Below are 13766 nucleotides of genomic sequence, written 5' to 3' on the forward strand. Positions count from 1 at the left end.
GTTCAAAGACGAGACAGTTTCAGAATGAGTTTCTCATTCGCTTTATGTGTGACCCTTTTCTCGTGTGTACTTTCACTTATAGAAAGCAGTGTGTATGGTTTGTAAATATGCGACCGGTTTGTCATGTGTACCATTACTTTCGCATATAGAAAACGTGCACCTTTGTTAGGAGTCTGTTTGCTTATAGAAAACAATGTGTTCGGTGTTTAAAGACGAGACAGTGTTTTTCATTCGCTTTATGTGACCCTTCTTTCTTGTTTTGTCGTTGGAAGCACAGGCTCACAGCCCTGGCTGCGTTTTCTGCTGGAAAGGGGGCTGAGACTAGCATGGAGGTCTTGTTAGGTTGGCTGTTATTATAGATAGATAGATAGATAGATTCAATTTATTGTCATTGCACATGTACGAAGGTACAAGGCAACGAAATGTGACCTCTGCATTTAACCCATCCAGAGAGTAGTGAACACACGTACCCCCAGAGCAGTGGGCAGCTATCACTGCAGCGCCCGGGGAGCAAGTAGGGGTAAGGTGCCTTGCTCAAGGGCACCTCAGTTGTTACCCGCCAGCCCTGGGAATCGAACCGGCAACCTTCTGGTCACGAGTCCGACTCTCTAACCATTAGGCCACAACTGCCCTGTTATTGTGTGTGTATGTGTGCTGTTGTGGTGGATCGTCTTCCTCATCTGACCCTCATTAGTGCTGGGGTACATGTGGAGTCTGTCTGCGGGACTGTAGACTGTCTCATCCCTCTCTGTATTAGTCTTCTGTCACATGGTATCATCAAAGGAATGATTAAGACCCTAAGCAGATGGCATTTATTATCCCTCTGTGTTACTGTGAGTGAATTGTTTGTGAGTTTAAAACAGTTAGAGGGGTCGAAAACTTCTTTTGTTTTTATCTTCTCCTTTCAGAATCCAGACTGTTTGACCCAGCATGAAGGGTCAGAGGGTTGGCATGCCTGGCTAAGATCAAGAGTCAAAGGACTGAATCTCTGTTTACGTTCCACATGAAAAAATCAAACAGGTTTACAACAATATGAAGGTAAAGAAATGAATTTTCAGTTTTGAAGGAACTTTGAAAGTATTTTTTGTTCATATCAATGGGTGTACTGTAACTGTTTACATTTATTAATTACCAAATTTGCAAAATACATTCAAGGGTGTGGAAGCAACTTTAACAGTCTACAATGTTTTAAACATGTTCTTAAAACAGTTTTTCCTGAATTGTTCTGTATGAAAACCTGATAGTAAAGATAAGAAGATCCTTGTCTGCTTTGAATATGGATTTTAGACAGCTGTGGAGACCTCAGCAGTTTTGCTGCTAGAGTAAGCAGATAAATGATATCCCTTTCCCTCAGCCCCCCATTCTGAAGCAAATCTATCCTTTTGAATAAGTGATAGCTATCGGACACTGGTGCGGATTGTCAGGCAGCCTCCAGCTTTGCAACTTTATCCTCTATTAAAACAGGGGCTGGTAACAAAAAAATGTTTTATGTATACCACATTTATAACGTGGACTCTAAAGTGATTTCCAAAGAACAAGAGTCATTAGAGAAATACATAGAGGTCTACTGTGTATAGTCTCTTCTTGGTTCTGCAAGGTGTGCTGAGTGATTGATTGTTTAAAATCAATATTCTGTCTACTGTGCTGAATCTAAATCAGTGTTAGTACATTCATCTCAGTCCAATTAGAGGTTTCAAATCAGCCCAAAGACAAGGTCTGAACCTGATGTGTTAATGAGTCGAGCTCGCTGTGCAGTACCTCTTCTCTATCAGTCATTGCTGCACAAAGAAGAATGGTCTGGTTTTCAGCTATAGCAGGCTATGTTAGGTTCAGTTATTGCAGACCTTCATTGTTTAGTTGCATCAAACATTTGTTTATTAAGAGATTAGAAGATTGTGCATCGTTGTTAATAGAAAGACTATGGTTTTGCAAGAACAGGGTTTTTCCTGCATAGAGAAATTGGAAGCGGCCGCCTCCATCTAATGTCGTGTCGCCTCAGGCTCTCACCAAAATTATGTTGTTGTGAGTTACGAGTCTTCACAAGAAATGCTGCGTGCATTTAACAGACTGTCATTTGTAACTGCAGTTGCGACATTACGCCACAGTGGAGGCGCTGTTTCGTTATCAGCACACTGAGGCGCTAAAAAGAGTTGCAGAACAAGAGCCAGCCTGTGTTTCACGGCTGTTTGTTTAGCATCCAAGTACGTTTAATTTCTTGATATTTATTAAATTAACATGATGTACATCATTGTAATGTCTTTAGCTGTGCAGTTGGATCGTTGAATCAGCGTGTACTGTACACAGCGAGTTCGCCAGTATGAACGCGAATTGCGTTTAGAACGACTCTCACACGAATGACTCATTTGAACCGATTCATTTAAACTATTGAACTTTTTAGTCACTAGCGAATATTATGGAGGACTAAACCTGCAAAAATTATAAATAAATGAATGTATAAATAAATAAATAAATATATAAACGAATAAATGTAATAATATGAAAATAAATACAGGAATGAATGGTTTGATAAAACAAAATTATTCGTTTTAGCTATTATTGATCTTAGCTTTAACTTTTCTTTTCATTTTTTAAATTGATTTATTATTTTTTGTGTCCATTTTTAATTATTTTTAATTATTATTATTTTTTATTTTTAGATTATTTTATTTATCATTTCCTTTTATTTTTACATTTATTTATTTATACGTTTATTTATTTTTATATTTATTTATTATCGCATGTATTTATTTCCACTTTTATTTATTTATTCTTGTATTTATTCTTACTTTTCTGTGTCTTGTATGATAATTAGATGGGTTGGTCTTGCCTACTATTGGTTCAGCGTAGATTGAAGCGTTTGATCGATTACTCTTGACTTGTTTTGGACTAACGTCACGTCACTCACTGATCGTTTGCTTCGTGTATAACGTTAAGTAACTATGGCGGGCGCACAATTAGCTAGAGAGTTACAGCATTTAGCCAATGAAGTCGATAACCATGCATCAAATGACTATGTGTCATTCAGATTAGATGCACTTATTGAGGATTTATTACAGATTGACGGAGAGATAAATGACAAAGTTCTTCAAAATCTGTGCGAGTCAGGGGGTGCTAAGGTGGTGACCAAGTTCCGGTTACAGGTCCTCTGCCAAAGAGGTGCATGAACGACCTCAGCAGATTCGTCGATTCTGAAAGCACAAGACGACTTGATATTAAGATGTCTAATAAACACAGACTTTCTTGTTACATGATTTTGACATTCTTGTTAAGATTGCAAATTATTGGTATGATCGCCCGTAACGGCTGAAGCGAGGTGAAAAAATAAATAAAGCGATTTGACACGGGATTCGTACCCATACAATAAAGGAGGCAGCGTGTCACTACGGTAACAATCACACTAAGCTATTTCGCAATGCTAGCTGCTGCGGATCTTTGCAATAATATCAAGATGTCACACAACAATATGCAGCTGGATGAATCAAGGGAATATGCCCGTTTAACTTGTGACCTCTGTGTTATTTATCTCTTATGGAATGTAGTTTACGAGTACCGTTTAGTAACCACGTCTTTTTAGAAGGAATGGTTTCCATTTGATGGCCCCTGTAGTGAAAGAACGATGCTCATTACTACCGTGTTAACTTGTGACTTAAGTTCACTATGTCTCAATTCATTTACATTATGTTACACATTACTAAATCTTTACGCCTTTTCTAACCGAAAGGCTGCTTATAACTATCACTTTGACAAAGCGTTAGCTTGCGACTTCGGTTTACAAGCTCATCTGTGTAGTTAAACCTTATTACATTTTGTGCTTTATGATTTTCACCAGTTGAACTGTAACGCCACCATAGCACCCTCTGACTCGCACAGACTTTGAATGTGCTGCAAAGAGGCTAACAACCGAGGGAGAACTTTGTCATTTATCTCGCCGTCAATCTGTAATAAATCATCAATAAGTGCATCTAATCTGAATGACACACAGTCATTTGATGCATGGTTATCGACTTCATTGGCTAAATGCTGTAACTCTCTAGCTAATTGTGCGCCCGCCATAGTTACTTAACGTTATACACGAAGCAAACGATCAGTGAGTGACGTGACGTTAGTCCAAAACAAGTCAAGAGTAATCGATCAAACGCTTCAATCTACGCTGAACCAATAGTAGGCAAGACCAACCCATCTAATTATCATACAAGACACAGAAAAGTAAGAATAAATACAAGAATAAATAAATAAAAGTGGAAATAAATACATGCGATAATAAATAAATATAAAAATAAATAAACGTATAAATAAATAAATGTAAAAATAAAAGGAAATGATAAATAAAATAATCTAAAAATAAAAAATAATAATAATTAAAAATAATTAAAAATGGACACAAAAAATAATAAATCAATTTAAAAAATGAAAAGAAAAGTTAAAGCTAAGATCAATAATAGCTAAAACGAATTATTTTGTTTTATCAAACCATTCATTCCTTTATTTATTTTCATATTATTACATTTATTCGTTTATATATTTATTTATTTATACATTTATTTATTTATAATTTTTGCAGGTTTAGTCCTCCATAGAATATAAGAGATCTTGAATCATTTAAAGTGAACCACAGAGAATGCAAGATGTGAATGAGCTTTGCTCATTTAGAAAGACTGGTTAATTCAGTTGGCTATTGTGGGCTGAAAAGTTAGTTGAAAATGATAAAAAGCTTTATTTGATTAAAAAAACATTTCTGTTTGGTTGAATAAAAGTAATGTTTTATATAACTTAATAATTGTCATTTTATCTAATTTTATTAGAACTTTTAATATGTCAAAGTCACTTTGGTTAAGCCACTTAAAGGTACGGTAGGCCTGTGTGTGTGTGTGTGTGTGTGTGTGTGTGTGTGTGTGTGTGTGTGTGTGTGTGTGTGTGTGTGTGTGTGTGTGTGTAAAAGATCAGGATGGCACCACCTCCGCCTCATTTTGAGCCAGGAAAAACCCTGAAGAAGAACACAATCTGTGTGAACAGCTCTTAACAATAGAGTGATTATTGACAAAATATTCACAATAATTAAGCTGGTAATAAAACTAAATATTTGTAAATATTGTGAGGATTTTGTCATTTGAGGATTCTTGCTATCTGACTCGATTTTAGTAGCATAAAAAAATACAAATTCATATTTGTAGTTCGGTTCTTTTGGTCTGGACCAAAAAAGAAAAAAATCTGATTCGCTTAGCGTTCAGACTGACATTTTACACAGTAACTTTTAATCAGTAACTTTTAACGAAAGTCACTGAGTGCAGCTGTGACATGTCAGAGGGGACCTGGCCCTCCTGGCTGAGACTGGATTTTACTGAGGTTTTTTCCCGTTTATTTTATCATTGGAGTTTGGGTTCCTCACCACAGGGCAGTGTTGGCGTGCTCACTTTAGTTTAGCTTAAAGATTCTGTAAATTCAAAACATCGCTTTAGAATGATCTTGGACTGTACTGTGTTTTGTCTTTTCTGTGTTTTTCTGTTTTTATTTTCTCCTGTAAAGCTGCTTTGGAAAAATGCACATTGTGAAAAGCACTATATAAATAAAATCTTCTGCAAATGTGTTTTTTGCTAAGCAAGTGTTTTTTTGCTAAGCAAGTGTTTTTTGCTAAGCAAGTGTTTTTTTTTGTTTCCTCTAGACAGAGTTGTGTGAATTTCATCTCGTGCACACCAGACACATTCCTGTGTTTTGACTTTTAGAATCGGGCCCTATTAGCTCTCAGACAGAGTTTAGTTGTGATCTCACTGCAGTTCGTCTCAAAGGCTCAGTAGTGCTTGATCATCCAAATGAGTCTTGTACTTTTTATATGTTTTTTATATCAGTCAAGACAGATGTGTTTGTAGTCTAAAGGAATCAGTACTCTTTGACTCTGTTAGATGGGTTCTTAAGAGTGGCTGTCTGGAGTTTGGAATTTGCTCTTACTCATAGGGCTGTCACGATTATGAAATTTGACCTTAATTGTTCTAATAATTCGTTGCGATTATGACGATTAATTGTCTGTTTTAGGGCTTTGACGATTATTTGTCATACATTTTTGATTCAGCGATTGAAATGACCATATTGTTCTGAATACAAGACTATGTTTTTTTCTTGGAAATACATCGGAAAATATTGGTTCATCATATATTTAAGGTTTAGGCTTTTACCTGTCAATAATACAACCGCCAAATACTTGTAAATTGATCAGGTGTGAATTGAAGCCACCATTAAAATACTATCAGTCATAGAAAAGCTTCTAGTCTGTTTTTTTCTCACTTGCAAGACTACAATAAAAGTTTACTTCTATGTTAATGAGATTTTTGTAGACTGGTTTTCACACTGAGATTTGCTTAAATAATATTAAATTGTACTGCAGGTAATTTGTATGGTACAGTATATGCTTTAGTTTCTTTTTTTTTAAGTGATTGTGTTGTGGTGGTACATTTTACAAGTATTACCATGCTTTAGTTACAATATATACACTAAAATATGCAATATGCAGATGCACTACAGCTCCCCCTAGTGTCTTCTATAGAGATGTGCAATAATTGCTATGATCTGAAACCATCGCGATGAGGTCAAACAATCGCGATGAAACGAATAATCGTGACAGCCCTACTTACTCATACTGTATATAGTGTAGTTTGATCCACCCTTATTGCTCCTAAGAACATCAGCCCCAATCTCCATAAGGGTCATTCCGTGTCAACTCAACCAGAGGTCCCGGCTCAAATTTTATTTTATTTTTTTACAGAAGCAAGACCAATATTAGTAGCGATGAAAGGCAAAATATTAAATGCCACTGATGAATAGTTATTAAGTAATCAATTAATTTGTAGAGGGGGTAAAAATGACAATTTTCACTTGAAATTTGAAGCCATATTAGAGGGGGTAAAATTGACATGAGAAATATGCCAAAATCATAATTTTATTTTTCAGTATATCTGTTAGTAAATCTGTTAATTTTAGCAATACTTGATGAATTTTATGCCAATGGTGACAGCTCAAAAATGAACCACCACTGGCCCACACAGCACAAGGGCTGCTTTATTGAAAATTTGTAGGTGGTTCTATAGAGCCATTTTGCCACACTTCATTCTAAAACCCATATCAGATGTAAATTTTTACCACCTCTGACATGTATGCAAACCTTCATGAGTTTTCGAGCATGTTTAGGCTCTCAAGCACGTGATTCATTTTAAATATTATAACAAACGGAGCAATTCCTCACATCATCGGTGCTCGGGCCATAATTAACAGCATCCCTTTATCCAAATTTCCCTTTAACTCAAAGAAATATAGAATCTTATAAATAAAAATAAAAATATTATATTATTATAAAAAACTATTCAGAACAAGTTATTGTGCCTTAACCCAATAATTTTTTACAGTAATGGTTATGTTTAGTGCAGTTGTTTTGATAGAAGGAAAAAAGATACATTTCTAATTTCAACATTATTTGTTCTTCAGATTTTTGAAAAATGACCCACATGTGGTATTTGATGACTGAAAATGTGTCCATTTTAACAGTTTTCTCATGAAGCCATATTTAGATCCCCTTATCTCCAGGACTGAACCTTATAGGGCTTTAAAATGTAGTTCCTAAAAAACAAGTTGGTCAAGTATAAAAGAACCTGAAAGGACATTAAGGTATCTCTTACGGTTCTGGAGTTACAGGCATGCGAATTTTGTAAAAAGAACACAAAAGATGCCCTTTCTTCATTTTTGAGCTGTCACCATTGGCAAAAAATGCATCAAGGATTGCTAAAATTAACAGATTTACTAACAGCTATACCGATCTCTGTGTAAAAATAAAATTATGATCCTGGCATATTTCTCATGTCATTTTTTACCCCCTCTAATATGGTTCTAAATTTCAGGTGAAAATTGTCATATTTACCTCCCTTTACAAATTACTGGTTTACTTTAAGAGTAAATATTACAATGTCCTTAAAATTACATTTCATGCCATGTGTAATGTTGCTGTGTGTGAATGTAAGCAGTCTGAAAGCCGAAAGTGAACGTATAACAAAGTTATTGGCTTGGGAAAAAAGGAGTCGACTCTGAATCACGCGAATGAATCTTTCTAATTTCAGTTCCGGGTTGGATTTGCGTCATTCCGTGTAATGCCCGCCACAATAGGCTGACAGAAAGGAGGGGATTAGACAGATGAATCGCCGAACGAATCGTTTGAGAGTCATCAAGAAGTAAGGTAACAATAACTGCCTATTATTAGAAAATCCAAGTGTTTTTACACCGTGTATGTACGGAAACTTGTTGTTGGACACTCCATAAACCAAAGTAGGACCTTAAAAATCACAAAATATTTACTCTTTAATAAATATTCATCGGTGGCATTTCATAATTATTTTAACATCCTTCCAGATGTTGGTCTTGCTGGTCTTCCATTTGACATGGAATGACCCATAATGCTTTGCCCGAAGTTCCATCATAGAGGATGAGCCTAGGGCATTTTTGCATATCTTTGCTTCACTTTTAGTTCAGAGTTTTAAAATGTTACAGTGGATGTAACGCACACAGTTTCTGCCAATCTCATATTAATCTTGAGTACCTATAGAGTGTTGCATACTTCGTATCGTCGAAGAGGATCGCATTTATAAAAGGCAGATACAGCTGTATGATTATTTCCGAAAGCAGGCGGCGTCCTGAAGGCATGCAGGGGTGGCGGAACTAAAGCACGAGCACACAATACATCATCTCATTACTGTTGATTCACTATAAGTTTGTGTGGTGTACATTATGCACGTACGCACCGATTGCCAACAAAACACAGACATATGATACGACTCAGTTTCACTTTTTGCTTGCGGTTCATGAACGGCATCTTTTAGTGCTGGGACCGCTCCATCTATCAGTTTCAAACGATCTCCAAATCCAGCGTTGTATCCACCGTTTATATATAACATTCCTAACCGAAATGCAGTGAACAAACAAACACATTATGACCGAAGGAACACATTGATGGGCGTGCTCTTTCTCCCACTCTCCATGGTTGACGTGTGGGTGTGCTCTTTCTCTCGCTGGTTGACGCATGGGCGTGCTTTTCCGGGAGAATTGTCCAATAAGGGACTAAGAAAAGTTGTTACGTAAGGGAATTTCATGTTCTAAAAAAACTTTCCTTGGGGGGAACCTTGGGGGGGGAGTGTATCGAGCACAGAAATACTACATCATACGTCCAACTCGTTTTTTGACAAGTTGACCATGTCAAGCACGAGAAGCCAGAACGTTTAACATTGTAAAGAAGTCAGAATGCATGAACACTGTTGCACTACCCCTTTAAACATCAAGAGAATTTGCTTTGCAATTATGCCCACCAACCAGTACGGTCATGTAGGGCTGAATGTTTTCTTTGGTGTGTTGTTGCTTCTCCCATATGTGTTTTTATGGATTTAAGTACTGTAGCAAAGGTTGTGTATGTATGGATTTGTCATTGAGTCATTATTCAGGAATGCACCATGTGTCCTAGATTACACTGATATCTGAATCCTGGAGTCTGAGGAAGCCCAACAATTTCCTGTTAACATTGAGGAACTAATATATCATGTCCATATAAGCATTCTGCATGATTGAACAATTTAAGTAGAAGAAACTTGGTTTCCAAAGCCGCCAATGCCATTACCTAAAGATCACATACTGGAACATAAATATCACAGTGGAACTGGCCACGTGTCGTGAAATATTTTCACCATTACATACAAATGGGCCGATACATACATGAAAGGAAAGTGGTTTTCTACGGACCATTGATATTTTCTTACAGCACTAGCCAATCATGGCCGTTGTATTTTTGTTTGGTGGGGCCGGATAGAGTAATTTTACTCTTATTCTGCTTGTACATTTGTTTGAAAATGTTTTTTTAACTTAGGGCAACCTAATTATTTTTGGAGTTGTGACTGTGGAAAAGACCAACTTAGAATGTCAATGTTGGTTTATTTTTGTTAGTGCTCTTTTGGCTCGAGACAATTTTGAGGAGGAAACAGTTCAGAAGTATGAATGCTCAACATGGCCATTTTATGGGTGGGAAGTTCTGCCTTTTAGGTTAATTAAAATGACTGTACCATGAAACCGCCTACCCCTATAACCGAGAAGCATAACTTGCCTTAACAGGATAGTTCAACCAAAAATGTTTTGTCATCATTTACTCACATTCTTGTTATTTCAAACCTGTATGACTTTCTTGTTTCTGCAGAACACAAAAGAAGATATTTTGAAGAATGTCGGAAGCAAACCATGGCAGTACCCATTCACTTGCATTGATTTTGTGTGCATACAATAGAAGTGAATGGGTACGGCCGATGTTCGGTTACAGATGATGATTCATTTTCGGGTGACCTATCCCTTTAAAGAGACTGTGGTCTGGTGCTGGTCAAAATCGTGGACGTGGAGTCGTGGACCACCATGTTCTTTACATTGAAAAAAGTGGGAAACCTTACTGCCTTGTAGCACCTAAACACAAACATATTCTGATAAACAGCCATTCTGAGAGCCATTCTGGCTTTTACCATTTACACGATCAGCACTTCAGTAAACTGATGTGTCCTGTTCTAAACCTCTTCTACGTGCTCACATCAGGGCTTCAGATTGCACTTCCCTTTTGATGTAAATTTTGTCCCACTAAGTGGGCAGTATTTCATACTCTGACTGACTCTGTAATCACAGTCAAAGCCCTTGTAAATGCAAACATGCTTGGCAGCTGAATGCGCTTATATCATTGCGTATAGTATTTCTGTTGTGGCATGGGCTTGCTCATATTGTATATTGTGTTTTTGCTGTTTTGTACATTGCCTATTTCTATATTATTGTATATTTTTTTTTTTTTTTCATCTGTGTTCTGTCCTGTTGCTGTCTTTCTGTTGTACTGTGGAGCTTCTGTCACTATAACAAATTCCTCGTATGTGGAAACATACTTGGCCAATAAAGCTCATTCTATTCTATTCTATTCTATTCTCTCATAGACTTGTTTGTATATTTGCAGTGGAATCAAGCTCTGTAAGGTCTGCAAGCATCAGGTGCTTTTTGTTTGTTTCTTTTAAGAAGAGCATCATAGATGTAGTTTTTGTGATTTGTGGGTTGTGTGCAATACTTATTTAAAAGGTGCTGTTCCTGACAAATGCAAGCTATGATGAGTTATTCCAATTGATGTCTGCTGATCTCTTTCTGGCTTCATTTCTGTTTTTGTAAATGTAGAGGAGAGTAAAAGAAAAAGAACGAAAAAGATTTTGGGGGGGGTTAGGACCATAAGGGATGTTTATGTCCCTGCCACTCAACCCGCCTCACTCTTGTCAACTCACCTGTCATCATCTCCATCTTATTGTCATGTTTATCTGAAACTCAACTTTATACAGAATGCCGAAGCAGAAATTGGTGAGCATTTTTGTTTTATTTGGAGATTCTGGCTCTGGCTCTCCCACTTAAGTGAGCAATCTGCATCCAGATTTATTGAGAGTTGTCCAGATCTCGGTCTTGTTTCACAGTCACATAAATTATGAGTCAATTTGCTATTAAGATGTCTATGTGTGTGCCTGCCATATCTCCACACACACTGACAATCAATGGTCTTTTGTTCAGAATAAGTTTATGAGTTTACAGGAATTCATATTAAGAATGGTCAATTCCTGATATTTCTGTATTGTTTATCTACTGGATCTGAGTGACCATATTTGCAGGCATTTCGTTTATAGGAAGTGACATAAAAGCTTATAAAGCTATACAGTATTTTTGACAGTTCATAGTCATTTAAAATAAAGCCAGGAATTCCATGCATAGCCTATGTCAGTGTATTTTATGAATGATTGTTAAGATAAGACACCATCAAAGACGGCAATTTGGCCACAAGATTATGAGTACTTGAGAATTTATCGTGGGAATATGTCCGAGAGTATAGATCTAAAAGCAGGCCAGCTTGAAGAACGACATGTGTAAAGGTTGATTTTCCTTTTCTCTCAAGGTTCTCAAAAAACACTTTGATACTTATTTGAGTAAGCAGTATAGTGGGAGCTTATTGAGTTGAATCAGCAAATGATTGATGTAGTTTCATTTTTACGTCAAGATCAGCCTTTTCTTCTGCTGGGTTTCAACACGGAATGAGTCTAATGTGATCTGTGTGTAGTTTTAAGCCTTTAAGTGTGGTTTTGTCACCTTTCGGGATATAATGTCTTGCTGTAAAGCTCTATCTGAAAGGAAATTAGTGGTTGATGACTTGACCTCATAAACTTTTTCAAAATTCAAAACATTAGTATATACAGGTACACAGAGGTGGACGAAGTACACAACTTCCTTACTTGAGTGAAAGTACAGATACTACTGGTCAAATATTACTCCACTACAAGTAAAAGTTGTAAGAACACATTGATGGGCGTGCTCTTTCTCCCACTCTCCATGGTTGACGTGTGGGTGTGCTCTTTCTCTCGCTGGTTGACGCATGGGCGTGCTTTTCCGGGAGAATTGTCCAATAAGGGACTAAGAAAAGTTGTTACGTAAGGGAATTTCATGTTCTAAAAAAACTTTCCTTGGGGGGAACCTTGGGGGGGAGTGTATCGAGCACAGAAATACTACATCATACGTCCAACTCGTTTTTTGACAAGTTGACCATGTCAAGCACGAGAAGCCAGAACGTTTAACATTGTAAAGAAGTCAGAATGCATGAACACTGTTGCACTACCCCTTTAAACATCAAGAGAATTTGCTTTGCAATTATGCCCACCAACCAGTACGGTCATGTAGGGCTGAATGTTTTCTTTGGTGTGTTGTTGCTTCTCCCATATGTGTTTTTATGGATTTAAGTACTGTAGCAAAGGTTGTGTATGTATGGATTTGTCATTGAGTCATTATTCAGGAATGCACCATGTGTCCTAGATTACACTGATATCTGAATCCTGGAGTCTGAGGAAGCCCAACAATTTCCTGTTAACATTGAGGAACTAATATATCATGTCCATATAAGCATTCTGCATGATTGAACAATTTAAGTAGAAGAAACTTGGTTTCCAAAGCCGCCAATGCCATTACCTAAAGATCACATACTGGAACATAAATATCACAGTGGAACTGGCCACGTGTCGTGAAATATTTTCACCATTACATACAAATGGGCCGATACATACATGAAAGGAAAGTGGTTTTCTACGGACCATTGATATTTTCTTACAGCACTAGCCAATCATGGCCGTTGTATTTTTGTTTGGTGGGGCCGGATAGAGTAATTTTACTCTTATTCTGCTTGTACATTTGAATATATACACTAAAATATGCAATATGCAGATGCACTACAGCTCCCCCTAGTGTCTTCTATAGAGATGTGCAATAATTGCTATGATCTGAAACCATCGCGATGAGGTCAAACAATCGCGATGAAACGAATAATCGTGACAGCCCTACTTACTCATACTGTATATAGTGTAGTTTGATCCACCCTTATTGCTCCTAAGAACATCAGCCCCAATCTCCATAAGGGTCATTCCGTGTCAACTCAACCAGAGGTCCCGGCTCAAATTTTATTTTATTTTTTTACAGAAGCAAGACCAATATTAGTAGCGATGAAAGGCAAAATATTAAATGCCACTGATGAATAGTTATTAAGTAATCAATTAATTTGTAGAGGGGGTAAAAATGACAATTTTCACTTGAAATTTGAAGCCATATTAGAGGGGGTAAAATTGACATGAGAAATATGCCAAAATCATAATTTTATTTTTCAGTATATCTGTTAGTAAATCTGTTAATTTTAGCAATACTTGATGAATTTT

The 13766-nt window shown here is 36.8% G+C and overlaps 1 protein-coding gene across 3 annotated transcripts in view; it reads left to right on the top strand.

The window, feature by feature from the left end:
* Positions 1 to 13766, top strand: part of ccdc102a (coiled-coil domain containing 102A) — an 89261-nt gene that overhangs the window by 11077 nt on the left and 64418 nt on the right. For 2 of the 3 annotated variants that reach the window (XM_057343840.1, XM_057343831.1), the window contains exon 2: positions 909 to 1038. The exons of the other annotated variant lie outside the window; for it this stretch is intronic. The gene's annotated coding sequence lies outside the window, so the exon portion shown is untranslated. The remainder of the gene's footprint in view (positions 1 to 908; positions 1039 to 13766) is intronic. 3 annotated transcript variants of the gene reach the window in all.

The sequence above is a fragment of the Triplophysa rosa genome, linkage group LG1 (assembly GCF_024868665.1).
Source record: "Triplophysa rosa linkage group LG1, Trosa_1v2, whole genome shotgun sequence".
Taxonomy (NCBI): Eukaryota; Metazoa; Chordata; class Actinopteri; order Cypriniformes; family Nemacheilidae; genus Triplophysa; species Triplophysa rosa.